The following is a 22,373-nucleotide window of genomic DNA, read 5'->3' as shown; positions in this document are numbered from 1 at the left end:
GTTTAAAGATCCAGTAGCATTTGTTGATGAAATTCAGATTCATGTCCTATCATAGAGTCATGTATGGACTGCAATCTCCTACGAGGTCAGGAGCGCAAGAGTAATTGAACACGTGTGGGGTGTCACTGCCTGCTACTGCCGCCCTTCTCCAGTGCAGGTAGATTCTCAGGTTTTCCTATCCAACAAGGTGGCTAGCCGTAGTAGATACAGTCCATTCTCCTTTGCTTATAATATGTTTGGGCATAGTAGAAGAGAAACAAGTGTGTGGATGGGATTACATTTTTTAACGATAGGTGTCCTATTTAGGCTGCAGTACGTTATTCCTAGTTCTATAGAAAAAAATCCAAACTATATTATTATGGAATATGACTACTGTATATATTTTTGTGTTTCATTTTACCCTAATAATCCGATTTGTGTGCCTCCCTTTGAAGCTGTAATTCAAACTGGTTTGGCAAATTAAAGATACCCTACACAATAAACACATTGTGTATACATATTCAGTACTATAGATGTGTGCAAAATGCAGTATCCCGAATTTAGGAAAGGTTAAACGGAGTTTGTGTTTTGGGCCACGTTCCAGGTCAAATCTTACAGATCTTACTTTCGGTATAATATCCCCCCAAAACACTAACATTAAAGTACAGTACGAGAATTGAGCCCATAAGAAAGATACAGCACCAAAACCAAGCTTGTAACAAAGATACAGTACCTTAAATCAATATCATAATGTAAACAAAGCACCAGATCCTAACTCATAACAAGGATACAGCGCCTGAACCAAGCTCATAATATAAAAGCTGTAATGTAAGAAAAAGACTGATGGCAAATCCTATCTTTCTAATGTGAACAGGTACAAACTTAATATGAAACATAGTAACAAAAAGGAAACAGTTGCACTCTGTAGTGCTAAGATATGTGGAATATTGAATATGGGAACATAGACATGCATTACTGCTATGAAAAACATGAAAAAAATGAGATACTTAGCACACAAAATTGGCCAGATTTTATGTGAGCCCAACAGCCTACGGCACAGCGACCTCTGTTTTGTTGGGTCCCTATCAAAATAATGCCTTTCTTTGGATTAATAAAACCTGCATTTTATCGGTATACAGGAACCTGCAAATGGATGATTAAAATTGCCTGAGGCTGAAGCGCAGGAGTGTTCAATCAGAAGGCATAACCCTGCAATCTAGAAAAAAGACTGATGGCACATCCTATCTTTCTAATGTGAACAGGTGCAAATGACTCGCCCACCCCAGGGCTATGGGACACCCGGTGCCGGGCTGGACTAGTCCGGTGGTAGTCAGTGGTGGCTGGGCCCGGCTCCGTGGCCCTGGTGGGTGTCAGTAGAATATGTGGCTTGCTTGTTAATGGTTGTGTTCGTGACGCCACCTGTGGTATGCGGCTAATAAGCCGCCGCTGCTGTGTGAGGCCTCCGGGATGATATTATGGCAGCTATGATGGTACTGCTCCCCACAGGTGGAGCAATGCCCGGGGCACAGTTGGTGCTTGTGAAAGTCTATGGTGCTGTGTGACTAACACGGTGCAGGGCCGACAGGCGAGGAAAGAACCAGGCACAAACAACAGTCTCTTTACCTTTTCCTCTTTTACTCTGGGAACAGTCCAGTCCTGGGAGACCGTTACAGGTGGTGATGGGGATCCGGTCGGCCTGGAAGTACTTGGGGTGATCTTTCTGGCCAGCTGAGTATGAGGCCTACTCCTGTACCTTTCTTGGTGATGATAGGACCCTGCTTCTCTGAATCCAGCAATGGCCCTCTTCGCTGCTGGGACCAATAGCACGTCCCTTCCCTCTGTAGGTGGCTGCGCAGGCCCACTCCCTGGTGCTTCTCCGCTGGGGTCCACACCGGGCCCTGATGCTGCAGCTGTACCTTGGATGTGTCTGGGCCAGGGGCTTGCAGCTCCCCTGCCCTTCGGATTCGGCTACCAGGGACGGATTTTATACCCTGGCAACCACAGACTCCGATGTCCGAGTCTCTCTGCTGCCTCTCAGCTACTCCTGCTTCTCTGGGCCAAACTGCTCCAGCTCTAGGCCCCAGATTCACAGGACAGCTCACTCTGTGTCTGTTCACTTCTGCTGCTCCCTACAGACTAACTAACTCCTCCCCCAGGTCAGGCTTAAGGAAGCTCCCTGAAACTTCAGGTTCAGAGCTCCCCCTACTGGCCTGAGGGAGAAACTGCGGTGGATGTTAACTTACTGGCCAGTAGATTTCCCCATTACCTCCAGGCTCAGCATTAACCCTCAGGAGGGCAATGCCGTTGTGGCGACCAGGTCCTAGGGCGCCACACTCCCCCTTAGTTAAATTCAGTACTCCCGGACTGTAGAAACAAAACATAACATGTCATACATTTCATCCCAATATGGGAGGCACATTCTCTTTAACGTTACAATCTTAAACATTTCTATAAGAGTCCAGTGTGGCTCCCTGCCGGGTGTCCATTACACTGCTCCATGGGGGACCCGCCGCGATCAAACCCCCAACGTAGGCTCTGGGCGTGCGTCAGAGCATTGATGACCCCACTCTATGCACGCCGGACGGGTTTTTCTTCAGGGGTGTTTGAGCACACTGGTGCTAACTATGAACAATTTAGGTGTTGGCCACCCATAGTCCAGTGGCCCAATTGTCCATTTTCGCAATCAAAGAAAAAGAAAACATTTTGTGCACAACATGACAGACATTTTGCATAACTATTTACACTCTAATAAGTACTCTTTACTTTATACAGTAGACTCCCTATACCTTAGAGGGGGTTGTCCCCGAGTGCTGCGCTGGGACCTACGTAGCTCTGGTGTTTGCCCCTGACTACGTGGTACGTCTTCTATCTCAGCACTACAGGTGGGCCTAACCCCAATAGGTAAGCGTGATGGTTGCCTTTGTGGTCCAGGAGTCGCCAAGGGTATGACAGGTTCACCACTGACAGGGGGTTGATCCTCCTGTTCCACTGCTGGCGTGTCATCTCGTGCTGGAGCGGACGATTCTTTAGGTGGATCCGGAACCTTTTCTGTTTCTGGCTCGACCAACTGCGGAAACGCCAAAACTGGTACCACTATGGCATTGTTGATTCGGGTCCAAGTTTTGGGGAACTTCCCAAGGATGGTTTGAATCATCTCCCCTTCTTTCTCTTGACTTTGGGGACTTCCTTGTACTCCTTCCATTTCTCTTTGGATTCGGCACCGTTCAGGGCACGCTTTCAGGCGGTCTCGGGAAATTGCTTGACAGGTCTTGCCTTCATCTTTGCTTATGAGGCATACCTTACTATTGTCAAAGTTGGAGGGGATAATGGTGTAGGGCTCGTTTTCCCACTGATCATCCAACTTATGCGTCTTCCGCTTCTTCTTGAGGACTTGTTCTCCAGGTGCTAAGGGAGTTGCTGGGGCTGTTTGATTGTAATGCTGTTCTTGTCTCGTTCTTGCTTGAGACAGGTTCCTTTCCACGCACTCCTGGACCTTACGGTACCGCTGCTGCCGTTCTGCATCCCAATCCTCTATTTCTTGAACCGCCTCAGGCGACACAGTCCCCATCTCAAAGTCTACAGGCAACTTGCCTGGTCTGGCTCGCATCAGGTAAGCGGGGCTGCAGTTGGTCGAATTCACTGGGATGTGGTTGTACAAGTCTACCAGATCTGGCAACTTTTCTGGCCATTGGTTCCTCTCTTCCAGCGGTAGGGTCTTCAGCATATCAATAACCACATGGTTCATTTTCTCGCACAGTCCATTGGTCTGGGGGTGGTACGGTGTGGTTCGAATTTTCTTACAACCGTACATGTTACAGAACTCTTGGAACACTTCAGCCTCGAATGCAGGACCCTGATCCGTCAGTACCCTTTCCGGATAGCCGTGCGGTCGACAAAAGGATGCCTGGAACGCTCTAGCTGCCGTCCTGGCTGTCTGGTCCTTCACAGGCACTACTACCAGGAAACGAGAGTAATGGTCCACAATGGTGAGGGCGTACACATAGCCTGACCGGCTTGGTGTTAACTTCACGTGGTCCAGGGCCACCAACTCCAGGGGCTGCTTCGTGACAATTGGCTGTAGGGGAGACCTTTGGCTGGCATCATCCTTCCGCCTCAAGTTACACGGGCCACAGTCTCGGCACCATTTCTCGATCATCTTTCTCATGTGCACCCAGTAGAACCGATCACGGAGTAAGGCCTCCAACTTCTTCCACCCGAAGTGCCCGGCGTTATCATGATACGCTGCTAGGACCATTGGAGCATCCCTCTGCGGAACCACTATCTGCCAGACAAGTTCATTTGTTCGATAGTTGACATATCTCTTGCAGAGCTTGCCCTGGTAGGTGAACAGTCGTCCCCTCTCCTTCCACAGCTGCTGGGCTTCCTCTGGAGCGTCTGGGCCAAGATGGGTCTCAGCTTGCGCTAGCTTCTCTTTGACCAATCGCACGGCCGGGTCACCATTCTGTGTTTCTTCCCAATTATGGTGGAGTAATGGATTGACCGAGACCTCGTGCTGGTTTAAGCGCTTCACTCCCACAGCATGCTCACACTGTGAAACACCCTGGTGATGGAAAGCCGGTAACTCTATCTCTTCGAGTTCATCCAGGTCATCTCCAGACTCGGGTAAGTGAGGCATTCTGGACAGCGCATCAGCATTGTTATTCTTCTTGCCAGCCCGATACTTGATGGTAAAGTCAAAGTTAGACAGCCGGGCCATCCATCGCTGTTCCATCGCACCTAACTTGGCTGTTGCCAGGTGTGTCAACGGATTGTTGTCCGTGAAGATGGTAAACTTGGCCGATGCCAGATAGTGCTTGAAGCGTTCAGTCACTGCCCACACAATAGCGAGGAACTCCAGCTTGAAGGAACTGTAGTTTTCTGGATTCCTTTCCGTGGGCCGAAGCTTCCTACTGGCGTACGCTATTACCCTCTCTCTGCCTCCCTGTACCTGGGACAGAACTGCTCCCAGTCCCACGTTGCTGGCGTCTGTGTACAGTATAAACGGTTGGCTGTAGTCAGGGTAGGCCAGAATTTCTTCTCCCGTGAGAGCCCCTTTCAGCCGGACAAAGGATGTTTCCAGTTGGCTGCCCCATTCAAATGGAGGGCTCTGCTTCTTAGCCTGCTTCGGCTGGCCCACCAGGAGATCTTGAAGGGGCGCTGCTATCTTGGTGAACCCATCAATGAACCTTCGGTAGTAGCCCACCAGTCCAAGGAACTGCCGCACCTCCTTCACCGTGGTGGGTCTTGGCCAGTCCTTAATTACCGTGACTTTCTCCGGATCAGGTGCCACGCCTTCTGCGCTGACCACATGACCCAGGTACTGTACCTTTGGCTTCAAGAGGTGACATTTGGACGGCTTGATCTTCAGGCCATATTTCGACAAGGACTCAAACACTTCTGCTAAGTGCTTCAGGTGGTCCTCATAAGTCTTGGAGTAGACTATTACGTCATCCAGGTACAGCAGCACGGTTTCGAAGTTGTGGTGGCCCAAGCAGCACTCCATCAACCGTTGGAATGTCCCTGGGGCGTTGCAGAGCCCGAATGGCATACAATTGAACTCACAGAGACCCATTGGTGTCGTGAATGCAGTCTTCTCCTTGTCCGCCTCTGCCACGGGAACCTGCCAGTACCCACTGGTGAGATCCAAGGTGGAGAAATAGCTGACTTTAAGGCTGTTAGTGACTCCTCTATTCTGGGTAGTGGATAGGCATCTTTATGTGTAATGCGGTTAATTTGTCTGTAATCTACGCACATTCTCATTGTACCATCTTTTTTCTTTACGAGCACTAGTGGAGCTGCCCAGGGGCTACAACTATCTCTGATAACCCCAGCCTCCTTCATTTCCCGTAACATTTCCTTGGCACACTGATACTGTGCGGGGGGTACAGGGCGGTATCTTTCTTTAATGGGATGATGATCACCCGTGGGGATTTGATGTTGAACCCCTTTCACCTGCCCAAAATCTAGGGGGTGTTTGCTGAAGACCCGCTCGTACTCCTGTACCACCCGGTAAACCCCATGCTTTTGGTGTGAGGGGGTGGAGTCGGTGCCCACATGTAATTTTTGGCACCAGTCTTCCGGCTGCCCCTTGGAGCCATTGTCTTCCGCCTGGTCGGACGGGATCAAGGGTTCCACTGCTTTAATGGTATTGTTGCTGACAGTGTACAATTTTGCCACAGTGGCATACCGGGGCAATTTGGCCTCCTCCTCCCCACAATTCAGGACACGGACGGGCACTCTCCCCTTGCGGACGTCCGCTACCCCTCTGGCTATCAGGACTCCAGGCCTACTGTCTGAATACATTGGTTCTACCAAGGCATGGTAATCCTGACCCTTGAGGCCTATTGCTGCCCGACACCATATAAACATTTCACTTCTTGGGGGTATTACAATGGGGAGGGGGTCACTTACCCTCACACTGCCAATTTCTCCTCCGGCCAGCTCTACCTGCTGCCTCCTCATCAGGGCTCTGATCTCCCTCTGTAGGACACGCTGCTGCCCGAAGCTGGCAGTTTCAGACGCCTGCTGTAACAAAATTATCACTTCGGCAATACAATTTTCTATCACATTTGTACCAAGAGTTAGCAGTGGGTCAGATTCTTTGCGATCAATATCTACAATTATCATCCCCTGACATGGCAATTCCACCCGCCCCACTTTAATGGTTACTTCTTTGTACCCAATCTGAGGTAAGGGCTGACCATTACTGGCCACAATTGTTAAATCATCATCTGGGCCATGGTCAATGTCTGAATCGGCCCAATATCTTTTGTACAGTTTGTGGGGGATGGTTGTTACCTGGGACCCCGTATCCAGGAGGGCATTCAAAGGGATTCCATCCAGCACAATAGGAAGGACCGGTCGTCCTCCCACATACTTGCTGCGGCTGGGGGTTGAGCCGGGCTTCCTTACACCTGGGGGTCGGCTCCTGGCCCCAGGCTCGGCCCATTTAAAGGACAGCGTCGTGCAATGTGGCCCGCCTGGTTGCAGTTGCGGCAGATCGGTTGTCCTGTTGAATCGTACCGGTCTGTGTCTCTGCCTCGGGTCGGCGGAATCCTTCTCTGTCGCATCCATGGGACGTCCTCTGGGCTGGAGGCCAACTCGATTTTCGCAGGCGAGGGGGTCATTTGTAGAGACTGCACGGTCTTGGCAAGGGCAGCCACAGTCTTGGTCAGCTCCTGGACCTGTTGTCTGAGCTCCGCAGTGGGATCCTTATCCAGGGACTGCGCCTCAGCCCCTGCAGTGGCTCGTGTTGCAGGCACCACCCCGGGGTACGTGATAGCAGGAGGCCGGAGGGGTACTGGGTCATTCGGCGTAGATTCTCTCAGTACCCTGATGGCCTGGTCCTTAAACTTGGCAAAGTCCAGAGCAGGGTTCTGCAGGACCAGGATACGCAGCTGGGTCCTGTGGGCATCTGACAGGAGCCCCTCTATGAACTGCTCAGTTAGGAGTTTGTCTTCTTCACGTACACTCTCTGGGTCCACCTGTTTAACTGCTTTCAGGGCCTCTTGCAGGTTTAGGGCATAGTCCCTTATGCTGTCTGTGGCCCGCTGCTTGCACCCAAAGAATCTCATCTTTATCTCTGCTGCGGTGCGAGTGTCAAACGTACTCTTTAGCTTGGCCAGTATCTGGGCTGCTGTCCCTTTATCTGTATCAGGCCATGACTTCGCTTCACGCTGGGCTGCGCCGGCTAGCTGTCCCATTAATATGCCCACCTTCTGGCTCTCAGTCAGCGGATACACCCGGAATAAGCTGTGCAGGCTTTCTCTGAAGTCACTCAAGGTATGGGACTCCCCGGAGTATTGCGGCAGCCATTCTGCTCCTGGTATGTATGGCATGGTGATCGGCATTACCGGCGCTACAGTGGGGGCCGGGGCGACGGCGACTGGGATTGCTTCTGCTGGTGCTGCGGCGTCTCGGGCTATGGCAGCCACCTGCCCTCCCTCTGAGTCGGACATCTTCCTCCCCCTTAGTGAACCTTACCAGGCTCCGTTCACTTTTCAAATTTTCTTCCGGGTCGCGCGGGGTTAACAGCGCTCTGCTCTGATGGCGCGCTCCCTTCGCGCTCTTTGTCAGGCACGCCCCCCTTCTTCCTGCGCTCGGCGAGGCTAATGGCGGCGGTGGTCTGCAGCCAGTACACAATCTTTTAAGCACAATTCCGGCAGGCGCACAGTACCCGGTGGGACCGGGCACGAAATCCTGTTCGTGACGCCAAAAGTTGACTCGCCCACCCCAGGGCTATGGGACACCCGGTGCCGGGCTGGACTAGTCCGGTGGTAGTCAGTGGTGGCTGGGCCCGGCTCCGTGGCCCTGGTGGGTGTCAGTAGAATATGTGGCTTGCTTGTTAATGGTTGTGTTCGTGACGCCACCTGTGGTATGCGGCTAATAAGCCGCCGCTGCTGTGTGAGGCCTCCGGGATGATATTATGGCAGCTATGATGGTACTGCTCCCCACAGGTGGAGCAATGCCCGGGGCACAGTTGGTGCTTGTGAAAGTCTATGGTGCTGTGTGACTAACACGGTGCAGGGCCGACAGGCGAGGAAAGAACCAGGCACAAACAACAGTCTCTTTACCTTTTCCTCTTTTACTCTGGGAACAGTCCAGTCCTGGGAGACCGTTACAGGTGGTGATGGGGATCCGGTCGGCCTGGAAGTACTTGGGGTGATCTTTCTGGCCAGCTGAGTATGAGGCCTACTCCTGTACCTTTCTTGGTGATGATAGGACCCTGCTTCTCTGAATCCAGCAATGGCCCTCTTCGCTGCTGGGACCAATAGCACGTCCCTTCCCTCTGTAGGTGGCTGCGCAGGCCCACTCCCTGGTGCTTCTCCGCTGGGGTCCACACCGGGCCCTGATGCTGCAGCTGTACCTTGGATGTGTCTGGGCCAGGGGCTTGCAGCTCCCCTGCCCTTCGGATTCGGCTACCAGGGACGGATTTTATACCCTGGCAACCACAGACTCCGATGTCCGAGTCTCTCTGCTGCCTCTCAGCTACTCCTGCTTCTCTGGGCCAAACTGCTCCAGCTCTAGGCCCCAGATTCACAGGACAGCTCACTCTGTGTCTGTTCACTTCTGCTGCTCCCTACAGACTAACTAACTCCTCCCCCAGGTCAGGCTTAAGGAAGCTCCCTGAAACTTCAGGTTCAGAGCTCCCCCTACTGGCCTGAGGGAGAAACTGCGGTGGATGTTAACTTACTGGCCAGTAGATTTCCCCATTACCTCCAGGCTCAGCATTAACCCTCAGGAGGGCAATGCCGTTGTGGCGACCAGGTCCTAGGGCGCCACACAAACTGAATATGAAACATAGTAACAAAAAGGAGACATTTGCACACTGCAGTGCTAAGATATGTGGAACAATGAATATGGGAATATAGACATGCATTACTGCTATGAAAAACATGCAAAAATTGAGATAATTAACACACAAAATTGGACTGATTTTATGTGAACCTAACAGCCAGCGGCAAGGCGATTTCATTTTTGTTTGGTCCCTATCAACTAATGCCTCTCTTTGAGTTTAAAAACCTACATTTTCTTGGCGGACAGGAACTTTTGCTGACTAATCAAGCACAGTGATATTGTGGTTATTAAACCAGGTATTGGTACTTTTGGCAGTGTGGACAGATGCTGCTGGAAAATTAAATTTCCATCTCCAAATGCTTGTCGGCAGATAGAAGCATGAAATGCTCTAAAATCTCCTGGTAGACGGCTGTGCTGACGTTGGTCTTGATAAAACACAGTGGACCTACACCAGCAGATGACATGACTCCCCAAACCATCACTGATTGTGGAAACTTCACACTAGACCTCAGGCAGCTTGGATTGTGTCCTCTCCACTCTTCCTCCAGACTCTGGGACCGCGATTTCCATATGAAATGCAAAATTTAACTTCATCTGAAAATAGCACCTTGGACCACTAAGTGTAATGTTCCAGGTTCTCCATGAAATTTGTTGTCGGTTTGCCCTTGTCCAAGATGGAGTCTGTTGCCTCATCCGTCCCTTGAACTTCCTGTCTACCCTGTTTATAAGTCCCGGTCCGGGGTCCATTCCATGCCTGAGTATTTTGTGCTACTGGCTCCTAAGTCATTCTGGCTTACTCTGGACTTCCTGCTGCTACTGCATTTTTTTTTTCATTCTTTATTTAACAAGGAATCATATACATATAAGGCACAAAATTCTCGGATCTAACAATCCATTTGCACCCATAAAAGGCACCAAACAAGACAGGTATAACAAATGCATTACATTCTCATAAAGACCACTTAGACGTATGATCTGTCTTGATATCCAAGAATATCAAAAATTCTACAATTATTTTATTTTTTATTTACAAGATGCTATAGATCGAAGAGATGAAAAGACGAAAAAGGCAGAAAGACAGAGTAAGTAGCTTGTGAGGCTAGAATAGAGAAACAGAGTAGGTAGTGTTAGTTAAGTGATAGAAGAAGAAGGGGAAAAAGAAGAGGAAAAGTAGGTAAAATATTGGGGAGAAGGGAAGGGGGTAGTTGTCCCCAGTTCACCTCTCAACTTAAGCCGACATGTCTCGGTTTGATGGAAATCCATCCACTCCCTCCAAGTTGCCCAGAATTTCATGTAAGTGTCATGCAGAGAGGAGGTGAGGTCCTCCATGTACAGGGTCATTGATCTTTGAAATCCATTGTGCTACAGTTGGTGGAAGAAGACTTTTCCACCTTTCTGGGATACACGCTCTAGCTGCCATAATGAGAAATATTTTCAATGAATTTTAGTAAGTTTTTAGAGAATTCTCGCCATGATGTAGCAGGAGAAGGGCAGGACCCATCTCCTCGGTGTCTCCCGTCACTTGGCGGATGATATCAGAGACTTCTGTCCTAAAGGACTGGATCGCTTCACATTCCCAGAACACATGGAAGATTGTACTCTCCTCTCTACCGCATCTCCAGCAGGCAGGATCTGCCAAGGGGAATATAGCATGGATCTTAGAGGGCACCTTGTACTATCTGGACAATAATTTGTAGCTGGCCTCTTGGAACCTGGAGCTAATAGAAGAGCTGTGTTCAAGAGAAAAGATGCGGTCCCTTTGCCCCGGAATAAGGCTGATGCCAAGATCCCTTTTCCATTGTAGTATATAGGGTGGAAGAGGTTGGTTAGTGGGGAAAAACAACATGGAGTATACTACTGAGAGCGAGTGACGTGCTGGACCTGTACCTTCGCAAGTAAGTTCAAACTGGGTCTTGGGGAGTCTAAAACGCTCCTTAGGTGGGAGTTTGCCGAAGAAATGCGCAAGCTGTAGACCTCTCCAATGTCCCAACGGAGTTTGATTTTTTTCTAGCGCTTAGCATGGCTATTGAAGGCCATTCAATGTCGTCCCCAAAGTTTTCCACCCGGTCCACTCCTTCCTGTATCCAGAGTTGAAAAATGGAATCCGACCCTCCCGGTCCAAAGAGGGGATGGCTCAGGACTGGGGGTTAGCCTTAAAGAGGTAGGGAGCATTTCCAAGCGTACCGCCTCAGTATTACAATAGGTTACCGTTGCGCCAATTGTCGGGTGTGTTTTTAGTTCTGCAGGGGCGACCGAAAGGAGCCACGGCAATTTGTTTAGGGGTACTGTACAAAAGGATTGTTCTATCTGGACCCATACCTTCTGTGTTCCATTTCTACACCAATCTATTAGTCTGGAAAGATGCCCAGCAAGATGATATTGCTTCACATCAGGTAAGCCAATCCCACACCTTTGCTTGGGTCTAGTCAAAATTGTTCGTTTGATTCGAGCTGGTGTGCCTGCCCATATAAAGGAAGACTGGACTGACGCTATTGTCTTAAAAAAAGCCGGGCGGAATTTTTACCGGTACTGCCTGTAATAGATATGGGAGCCTAGGTAAAATGTTCATCTTGTAAATTTGGTATCTTCCGAACCAAGAGAACAGCAGTTTCACCCAACGATCGCAGTCCTTCCTCATAGAGGTTAACAATTCAAGAACATTATGTTGATATAGAAGACTAAAGTCTCTCGGAGGCCTGAAACACACATCCGTGAAACACGTGCGTGTTTGGTCCGTTTCCGTATATACCTGAGACACGGCCAAACGTGCACCAATGTTATTTAATGTTTGAGGACACATGTGCGTTTTTCATTAAGGTCCGTGGGTCCGTGTGCGTGCTACGTTTGTGTCTCCGTTTTGCATGGAAGCATGTCCGTTTTCAGCACTCAACATGCAGCAGGGACCCAATGAAAGTCAATGGGTCTGTGCGCACGTCCGAGTGACACGGACGCATCTCTGTTTGTTCCCTGTACGTTTTGTGCTTTTTTCATGTGATGTCAGTCTTTTTTCTTTTTCTGTTTCGTTCTCTCCCTCAGTCCGTCGGTCGGTCGGTCTCTCTCTATGTCTGTCGGTCGGTCTCTCTGTCTTATCTGTCCCTCTCGCTGTCTGTCGGTCAGTTCCCCCCCTCTCTCATACTTACCGTTCCCCGATCCCCGGCGCGGCGCTGCACGGCTGTTATAAAAGCTCCGGCGGCTTTTACTATTTTGAAAAAGCCGGCCACTCATTAATCAATCTCGTATTCCCTGCTTTACCGCACACAGGCGCCTGTGATTGGTTGCAGTCACACACGCCCCCCACGCTGAGTGACAGCTGTCTCACTGCACCCAATCACAGCAGCCGGTGGGCGTGTCTATACTGTGCAGTAAAATAAATAAATAAATAAATAATTAAAAAAAAACGGCGTGCGGTCCCCCCCTTATTTTAATACCAGCCAGATAAAGCCATACGGCTGAAGGCTGGTATTCTCAGGATGGGGAGCCCCACGTTATGGGGAGCCCCCCAGCCTAACAATATCAGTCAGCAGCCGCCCAGAATTGCCGCATACATTAGATGCGACAGTTCTGGGACTGTACCCGGCTCTTCCCGATTTGCCCTGGTGCGTTGGCAAATCGGGGTAATAAGGAGTTAATGGCAGCAGCCCATAGCTGCCACTAAATCCTAGATTAATCATGTCAGGCGTCTCCCTGAGAAACCTTCCATGATTAATCTGTAAGTGACAGTAAATAAACAAACACACCCGAAAAATCCTTTATTAGAAATAAAAAACACTAACAAAGTCCCTCATCACCAATTTATTAACCCCGACAAAGCCCTCCATGTCCGGCGTAATCCACGGACCTCCAGCGTCGCATCCAGCTCTGCTGCATGGAGGTCACAGGAGCAGCAGAAGACACCGCCGCTCCTGTCAGCTCCACGCAACAAATGAGGTCAGTAGCACGATCAGCTGAGCTGTCACTGAGGTTAATCGCGGCCACCGCTGGATCCAGTGGCGGCCACCGGGTAACCTCAGTGACAGCTCAGCTGAACGCGCTACTCACCTCAAGCATGCACTCGACCCACACCAATTAGGCCAGGCAGTAGGCAACTAGTGATCTCTGGTTAAGAGTTCACCTGAACATTATTGGTGCCCAACGTGGAGCCAATAGACGGAGACACCTGAAATCCTGATGAACCGGCAACTGGAATGGCATGACGTGCTGGACACCCCAGGAAACTGATCACTTCCGAGCGAGAGTACGGTAGGTCTGCTGATTTTTCATAATCTGTAGTCTTCCCGTGGTCTCGGTGGGGTGTGTGGCACTGATTGCCTGACTGTGTCCGGTTTGTTGGGGTATCTGTTGACGGGCAGACGGGTCTCACGGCTATTGGCCATATTTGATTGCGGAAGAACCGTCACATATTCAGTTGCTTGCTGTCTCTTCTGTATTTGTCTAGAGGGGAGATTGACTGGTAGTTAGTATAGCAAGTGAGTTTTTGAGCGGTGTTTGGAAACGTGGAGGACACTCCATGTAGTACGGTTTTTGGTTGTTGCCTGTCATATGTTTTGCAGTTCTGGTGGAGATTTAAATAGAATTGTGGCTCGAGGCCTAGAGTGAATGACTCGGCGAGAGGCCTAGAGATAAAGCGCAAGTTTTAATTGGTCAGGTTAGGCACGTGTTTTTCACGAGCTCTCAAATTTGTTAACGGAAGCCGGTGTTATAGAGGCTAGTTAACATGTCCTCCAAGAGAGGCAGGTTAATGGGAGCCGGTGTTATAGAGGCTAGTTAACATGTCCTCCAAGAGAGGCAGGTTAATGGGAGCCGGTGTTATAGAGGCTAGTTAACATGTCCTCCAAGAGAGGCAGGTTAATGGGAGCCGGTGTTATAGAGGCTAGTTAACATGTCCTCCAAGAGAGGCAGGTTAATGGGAGCCGGTGTTATAGAGGCTAGTTATCATGTCCTCCAAGAGAGGCAGGTTAATGGGAGTCGGTGTTATAGAGGCTAGTTATCATGTCCTCCAAGAGAGGCAGGTTAATGGGAGCCGGTGTTATAGAGGCTAGTTATCATGTCCTCCAAGAGAGGCAGGTTAATGGGAGCCGGTGTTATAGAGGCTAGTTATCATGTCCTCCAAGAGAGGCAGGTTAATGGGAGCCGGTGTTATAGAGGCTAGTTATCATGTCCTCCAAGAGAGGCAGGTTAATGGGAGCCGGTGATATATAGACGCTAGTTATCATGTCCTCCAAGAGAGGCAGGTTAATGGGAGCCGGTGTTATAGAGGCTAGTTAACATGTCCTCCAAGAGAGGCAGGTTAACGGAAGTCTGTGTTATAGAGGCTAGTTATAAGTCCTCCAAGAGAGGCGAATCGGCCGGTATAGACACCTTGTAGTCAGTGGTGATACTAGGTATTTTTTTGTATATTACGGAATGCAGAAATCAGACAGGAACCACGTGGCAGTATAAGGAAGGATTTGGAAGTGTGTGCTGCAAACTGCAGGTTTTCTTTAGTGTTTCAGTTATTTGTCATCTCCCCCGTCTTTTTGTTTGTCTGTTTTTATCTAGTATGCATAGAGAAAGATTGCTTGTTTGGTGTTGTTTATCTTGAGAGAAAGATGGAAAAATTGATGAAGCGGTGTCTAGTTGTGCCGGAAAGATCCGGATGAAAGTGGACTTTGTTGGGATGTGGGGACTCTAGGCCGCAATCCTGTGATAAACCATGTGCTAGTCATGGAGGCAGACATTTTAGGTAAGATTTTAAAATGGTGGATGAAGCACATGGCTACAGCATGATTGAGACAAAGAAAACAAAGTGAGTCAGGGGTTTGTGTGAAGAAGACCATGTGCTCTGTAAATGTTTGAGCAATGGATTGGATGGAGTACTATATACTTAGACCGAAAAATAAGTGTTTTTATCTATAATTAGACTTAGATCTAGGACATATGTGTGTGTGTATAAATATATATATATATATATGTATAAGTACAGACTATAGAAAATGGGGAGACAGAGTTTGAGCAGATGTGAGGTCAATTTTCCCTTTCCTCTGCCACATGTTCCTACAGATTTTAAAATGGTGGATGAAGCACATGGCTGAGGCATGATTGAGACAAAGACAGAGAGTGAGTGGGGGATGTGCAATGGTGTGTATGTATAAAATCCAGACTATAGAATACAGGGGGAAATAGTTTAAAAAAAAGTTTACCTTCCCCTCCCCCACATGATGCTACAATCTCAACAAAGCCTCTTTCCATCTGGTTTTGGGGGGGGGAGGAGCAATCTTAAAAACTTGTGGAACAGGGTTTTTTTGTCTCCCCTTGGAATCTATTGTGAGAGCAGCCCAAAAGAAAAAAAAAAAAAAAAAAGGGGAATTCATTGCAAATTATATTGGAAAAAGGTCATTGACAATAGTTATATTTTACTAATTTTATCCCAAAGAAATAAAAGTCAACTGTGGACATGTTTAGATTCATTGATAGCTTTTCAAGCATAGAGGTCTGTTAGATAATTTTTCTATGGCAAATCAACATTTTGTTTTCCCACATGGCCAGTTTATTTGTTCTAGATTCTTTTATCCCTTCAGGTTATAGGACAGTATCACAGAGATGCTGATGATCTCCTCAATGTTTCAAATATGAACGCCCACACGTCCAATATCCAGAGGTTGTGTCACGTTATTATTATAGTTATTAATAATAATAATCATTTATTAATAATTACAATAATTTGATTTAAGGAATGTGGATGATTTATGGAATTCTGTGTGTTATATTTAATGTATTGAATAATCTGCTTTCTTTTTATAGAAAGAATGATTGCAGTGCAGATTTCTGTGGTCCAAGCAAAGGTTATAAAAGCCATTGAAAGGGTTTTCCATTATTAAGTTACAGATAAAAACAATATTTCTGGTGTTCCCGGTTAGGTACAATCTATACAATGTGACTTTCATGCCTAAATGTAGAGCTCCGGGGCCACACACTTTTTGAATCTAATTATGCTTTGGATAATAGATTCAAAAAGTGGGGGAAAGATGATGTGGAAAGACACACGTATTATTTAAGGTTTTAATTTGTTCATCGATTGGGTTTTTCTATTAAGTTGTTTTTATATTTTTATCTGTAAGGAGGATACAGCAGTCACACATATATCTCATGATTGCTCTGATGTAACAAGAATTGTCAGGTTTTGAACATGTCTCAGATGAGCCCATTGCTAATGCAGATTTTGAGTTTTTCCGTAGATGGATCCAGATACCAAGATGCTGGTTGATTCTGCACTGGATATGCTGAGGTTACGCAACATGAGGTATTAAAAATCAAACCACTCCTCTCTCATCGGAATAGGAGAACGAGATGAAGATTTGCGATCACTGTGGTTCGTAGAGCGGAAAGGGGTTAGATAGTCAAAATGTGGATATAGGCAGCAGCCGGAGGAGATGCTCGCACAGGTGCACAACAAAGAAGCAGTGAATGGGCCTAGGGTTGAGAGTCCAATGCAGACCAGTACCTCGGTGGCTCCTGTCACGTCGTCCGTGACATTGGTCACTCCTTGTGTGCTTAAATCCTTACAGGAACAAGCGATTCAGCAAGGAACGGCGTGTGAGACGCAGGGAGCCAGTGACTGAGGAAGGTCTGTGGATAAAGGGCGGTAAGCTTTCTCTGCCGTGAGCGTTCTACTCAATAATGGCCCAGGTAACCCATGTGACAAAGGTGTTGGGATGGACAAGATATTGGCGACACCACTGCTTCAGTACCCAGGTGGCGAGACACCTCCAGTCTTGTAAGACGTGTGCCTATTAAGGTAGAAAAACTGTAAAGACCTCGTAGAAACACCCCCTCATCCGCTCTACTGCTCCGGTGATTGCAGATTAGTCATATACATCTACCATGAGTAGGTTTATATGAGTTTTGTGCGTGTTGTGTGAATTTCTTTTCAGGTCTGCTCTGAAACATATCCAGTATGGAAAACATTACTGCTGAAAAACTCATGGTGCTGGTGGTATGTAAAGATGGAGTTCCTAAAAAAGTGCTAAAAGTACATATCCTATAGCAGAGGTCATTATAGAGATCAGTACCTGGGGATGCCCCTGATGAACCCATCTGCCATTGTGAAGAGGGGAGAAATGCGTTGGGCTTCTTTCATGCTAAATGTCTGACAAATATGCGTTTATTTTATTAGCCTGAGTGTGAATTGTACAGTGGAGGGCCTGTGATTGGACGAGATCTCCTCATGACTTTACCTGGCCTTATTATTATATTGATACAGTGGGTACATGTTATACATGTGAAATATTTAATTTATTTTAGGGTTTGGTCCTTCAATTTTGCTGTATCATATTGATTTAAGCTACCAAACAGCTATGTAAATACAGAGTGTGAATATTTAATCTTTGGGAATGACTTGGATATATATATATATTTGCATATTGACGCCTCTTTAGCCCCTGTATCTCACGGTTTCTATATTCCCTCACTGACATTAGCAGCACGTATTAGCTTAGCAGTGTAGGGATAGGGAGGGCGAGCCGTCGGTGAGTGGGGGCGCCAATTCGCCTTATAGGGTGCCGACCTCCGCTGCGAGGTAGGGAGAGTTTAGGCTATTGCCCCAATCCCTGCCCCCTCCTTTATTGGAATATTTAATTGTGTCTATAGTCACATGGGTTGATGGTGTTTGGAATTTTAATGATTATAACATAAACATGTAACAATCCACAAGATAATGGTGGACGCTGCAAATCATGTAACAAATGTTCGTTTTCCTTTAATAATTAGATCTTTATATAAGGTATTTTTGGTTTAGTACCTAGAACGTGATTATATTTCTCACACATACTGCAGATACAGTGTGATATCCTGACCAGTGATGTACGAGCCGTATACAACTGCCTATATAGTGTGTTAAACATGTGTATCCTCCAATTCCAGATCCTAAATCAGTGTCAGGAGCACGTGGTCTCCAGCCAGGAGACTGGGTGATCCTAAAAAGACAAGTCAGAATGAGCCATGAGTCAGAATCAGGTGGATCGATCCAGCTTATCCCAACCACAGCAACTTCCATGAAGCTTGAGGGAAAACCCAGACAACAGCGGCTGTAAAGAGTCCATCGTACCAGCAGAATGAGGGTCACATAGTGCTGGATTATCTCACATAGAACCTTATGGAGAATTTCTAGATTGGGGATGATACATGGGAAATAACGATAAGGGAACATTGGGTACAGGAACATTACACAAATAAGGGCTCATGGTGGAAAAAAACATTATCTGACCTGAACCAATCAATTATTTTAAGGGTTTAAGTGACTTTTTAAGGATAACATACACTTGTAGGTAACTGGTATTGTTTTATTTGTTGGTATTTGAAGCCGTAAAAGTGCTACTCTGTGTTACTGAAGGTAATCGGATCCATGTGTAAGGGAAATTTTGATAAAGGCCTCCTGGTGGTAGATTATAGACCCGAGACAAGAAGAGATCCATTAGTGTTGTGATACAATCAGGTGTATTCGGGTAGAAAAGTCTCGAAGACGCGGGCAGCACTCAGATGTTGACTGAGATTCAGTCTTTCAGAAACAGTAACGCTAAAAGCTGCAGCATAACAGTAAGAAGCTTATTCTTACAATTGCCTTACTCTTTCTTATCGATTAATCTCAAAATCTTCGGTATTAAATAGTCTGTTCTAAGGACTGGTTCGTTACCTGTGCCTCTGTGAACTGTGTGTGCGGGATGTGATCAACTTTCTGATTAGCAGTCTGTACCAGCGGGGGCAAAGGCTTAGCATTGCTTGTATAGCGGATAGAAAAATGAATAAGTTGCAGTTAAAGCATTAGAGCTGATGTGTTAGAGGACCACGGTAGGGTCAGAAGGTTAATAAAGTATTTAGGGGGGACTGTTGAGGAGAGCCATAAAATGAAATACTTAATTAACCTCTGGACATAGAGCATTGTGGGAAATATGTCGATTTGCCTTACATAATTCAGGTTTCAGATCATATACATGACACAGATATAAAGGTGGCTGTCATTGCCTGTTTCTCCACACCTTGCCTGGAATGCAAGGAATGTCCAGGTGTAAGAAGATACCATATAAGAGAAGACCAAACCAAAGATCAGATGACATTACAGACCAGACCATCCAGCATGGATCCACCAGATGACGTCCCTCCCATCACCATGGATCCATCCAATGATGTCATAGACCCACCTACAATGACGCCTACCAATCAGCTCATGGACTAATACATTGTTCGACCCACTGACCAATGAACACATCCGGACATGCCCCTTTGCAAGGTTATATCAGAGCAAGCTCAGTTGTAATAAAGCAGAGCATGGGCTGACTTCTGTCGAGGAAAGATGAATATCCGACTGTGTCTGATCTCATTTTTCAAGCATGCACTCGACCCACACCAATTAGGCCAGGCAGTAGGCAACTAGTGATCTCTGGTTAAGAGTTCACCTTAACATATATATATATATATATATATATATATATATATATATATATATATATATATAAAAATAGATCCCTCTGTGTGTAATGACTCTATATAATATATAGGAATAGATCCCTCTGTGTATAATGACTCTATAATATATGCGTTTCCCTTTTTGTATTGAATTGCTGAAATTAACTTAGATACACCTGTAAATACTGCACCAGATCTAGCTGGAAAATAAAAATGATAATCCTACTCTTCTTACAGATTCCCCACTGCGTCTCTCCTGCTGCTGATTGGGATGCTATCAGTCTCCATGCTTCCTGGTTATTTCTGGTAATCATTGTTTTTGTATTGATTACTTTACAACCTTGATCTGGACATTGCTTTAATCACCATTCATCCATTGACTTGTAAGAGTCTTTCCTACGCAATAAGCCCTTAGGAGGATGAACAATAGGATTGAATTAAAATAAAAACTAGTTCAATGGATCATGGGGGGGGGAAATAAGCACATAATAAAGTAATAAATGTACGTGTAGATTCTCAACTTGTGCTCTCAAGTACGGTAATTTCATCACATCGCATCAGACTCGTATTCGGCATTATAAGTGGCTCTCTGAAAGCCTTCTCCTTTCCAACTGACAGCGTCTGGAGGATAAATTATTCAGTACATCGCCACATGAGGAAGCGTGCTGGCTTAGTGATGACGTCGGTACTAGTCAGAGCCCTGCAGGCATGCTTTTCAAACAGCAGAACCGACCAATGTACAGGGCTGCAGCATTCAGCTGAATTTATGAATGGGAAACAGCCTCAACCTGCGCAGTCCTGGTCTATAATAATGAGAATTATTGATAACTGATTGTTTCATGCTTTTCCAGACAAATCATATAGGTTTATTCCCCTCAGGACCAAGTTTTGATTTTTTTTTATTCAGTACTACATTTTTAAAATGTTTTATTTAATATTTATTTAATATTTGTTCTCTTCTATTTTGACTATAAATGCTGCACTTTAATTTGGTCGTATTTAGTTAAAAGAGGAATAGCTGCTACTACATTTCTTGCACAGTCTTATCCTATTAGTAGTATAGTATTTTTATTATAATAACTGTATATGTATCTGGCTATGTAAATTATTATTCAAACCTTACACACATCCGCAAACAACTGTTTCGGGGTACATGCCCCTCATCAGTGCATTGCAGAGGCTGACTTAGATTTCCCTTGGGTATATGACTTGGCTGATATCCTTAGTTGTGTTGCTTGTTAAAGTGTCATACATTGACTTACAAAGTAGTTTTCTTTTCTTCCCAGGGAGGGCTAATTTGCATATATATTAATATATTATTATAGACGTTTACGGTATATGAATAATACAGTATATGCATATTTGAAAATCTTTTATATTCCCTCTATTGCCAGCTTGGCTGCTTTTTAGTTCTTCTCCATTAGGTCATAACTGGTATCAGTGACTGCAGCTTGGAAACATTTAAATCAGGGGTCGGGAAACTTCTTGGCTGAGAGAGCCATGAACGCCACATATTTTAAAATGTAATTCCGTGAGAGCCATACTCAGCAGGGGGGAGCGGCGGAGGTGGAGCGGCTCAGAAGGTCCCAGGAGGCAGGGTAGGCGATGCTGCAGTCAACGAGGAGAGGGTGTCGCGGCTCAAGAGGGTCAGCGATACTGCTACAGGTTTTTTGGGGTGTCGCGGCGGTGAGCCCACAGTGGCCGGCAGACTGTGGGCTGCTTTGAATCTTCCGCAGTTGACGAGATCGACATCAAGAAAATGGGCGCGGTGCGTGCGCAGATCGACGTGATGGACTTAAAGAAAATGGCCGCAGAGTCCTATTTGCGCACGCGCCACCTTCGTGGCCATTTTCTTAAGTCGATCTCGTTAACTGCGGGAGATTCAAAGCAGCCTGCAGTCCACTGGCTACTGCGGGCTGGCCGGCGCGACACCCAACGAGCCCACAGTATCGCCGACCCTGCGCCATCACTATCGACCCGGTAAGCCATATGCGGTTTGTAAGAGGCACCCCCATTTTTTCCCAGTTTTGGGGGGAGGAAAGTGCGCCTTACAAACCAGAAGATACAGTATTTTTTTTTTTATTAAAGATTTGTCTGTGATACAGATGCAGCCATCAAAAGAGCCACATCTGGCTTGCGAGCCATAGGTTCCTGACCCCGGATCTAAAGGAAGTCTGAAAATAAATTAGATAATCATGCTTTTATTTAATCACCTATGCTTAACACTGCAGCCTTGCTTGCTTGAATTGGATGAGCAGCCCTACTACAACCCACCAATTAGTAAATTCATATACTTCAATGGGGCTCTCCCCCAAGATTTACTAGTTCAGTGGGACATGAAGGCCAAGATATAGAGGAAAGTGTCAATATTCCAGAATGCTTAGGACTAGGCGTATGTTAGACTTTTGGACTTTGAAAACAATCGTAACTTTAAAGGGGTTGTCCGGGACTTTAACATTGATAGTGCAAGGAAGAAAAGAGGAAAAACTCACCAAGATGTTCATGTTGCCGCACCAGCATACAAGAACCACCTGAAAGACCATCGGTCACAAACGGATAAGAACATTGAAAACAAAAATATTTTTCAGTGGTTCTGTATTGAGTTTCAATCCAAAAAATAAATCGTCCGAGTGGGGACAAACCCTGTTGATGCGTTTCGA

General features: G+C 46.7%; 1 protein-coding gene across 1 annotated transcript in view; it reads left to right on the top strand.

The window, feature by feature from the left end:
• Nucleotides 1-20,007, top strand: part of RPAP1 (RNA polymerase II associated protein 1) — a 336,543-nt gene extending 316,536 nt beyond the window's left edge. The window contains exon 26 of the transcript XR_012727659.1: nucleotides 19,951-20,007. The gene's annotated coding sequence lies outside the window, so the exon portion shown is untranslated. The remainder of the gene's footprint in view (nucleotides 1-19,950) is intronic.
• Nucleotides 20,008-22,373: the final 2,366 nt, after the last annotated feature.

Source organism: Anomaloglossus baeobatrachus, chromosome 12, assembly GCF_048569485.1.
Source record: "Anomaloglossus baeobatrachus isolate aAnoBae1 chromosome 12, aAnoBae1.hap1, whole genome shotgun sequence".
Lineage (NCBI taxonomy): Eukaryota > Metazoa > Chordata > Amphibia > Anura > Aromobatidae > Anomaloglossus > Anomaloglossus baeobatrachus.
Note: the sequence above shows the minus strand (reverse complement) of the source record. Positions and strands in the feature narration are given on the sequence as shown.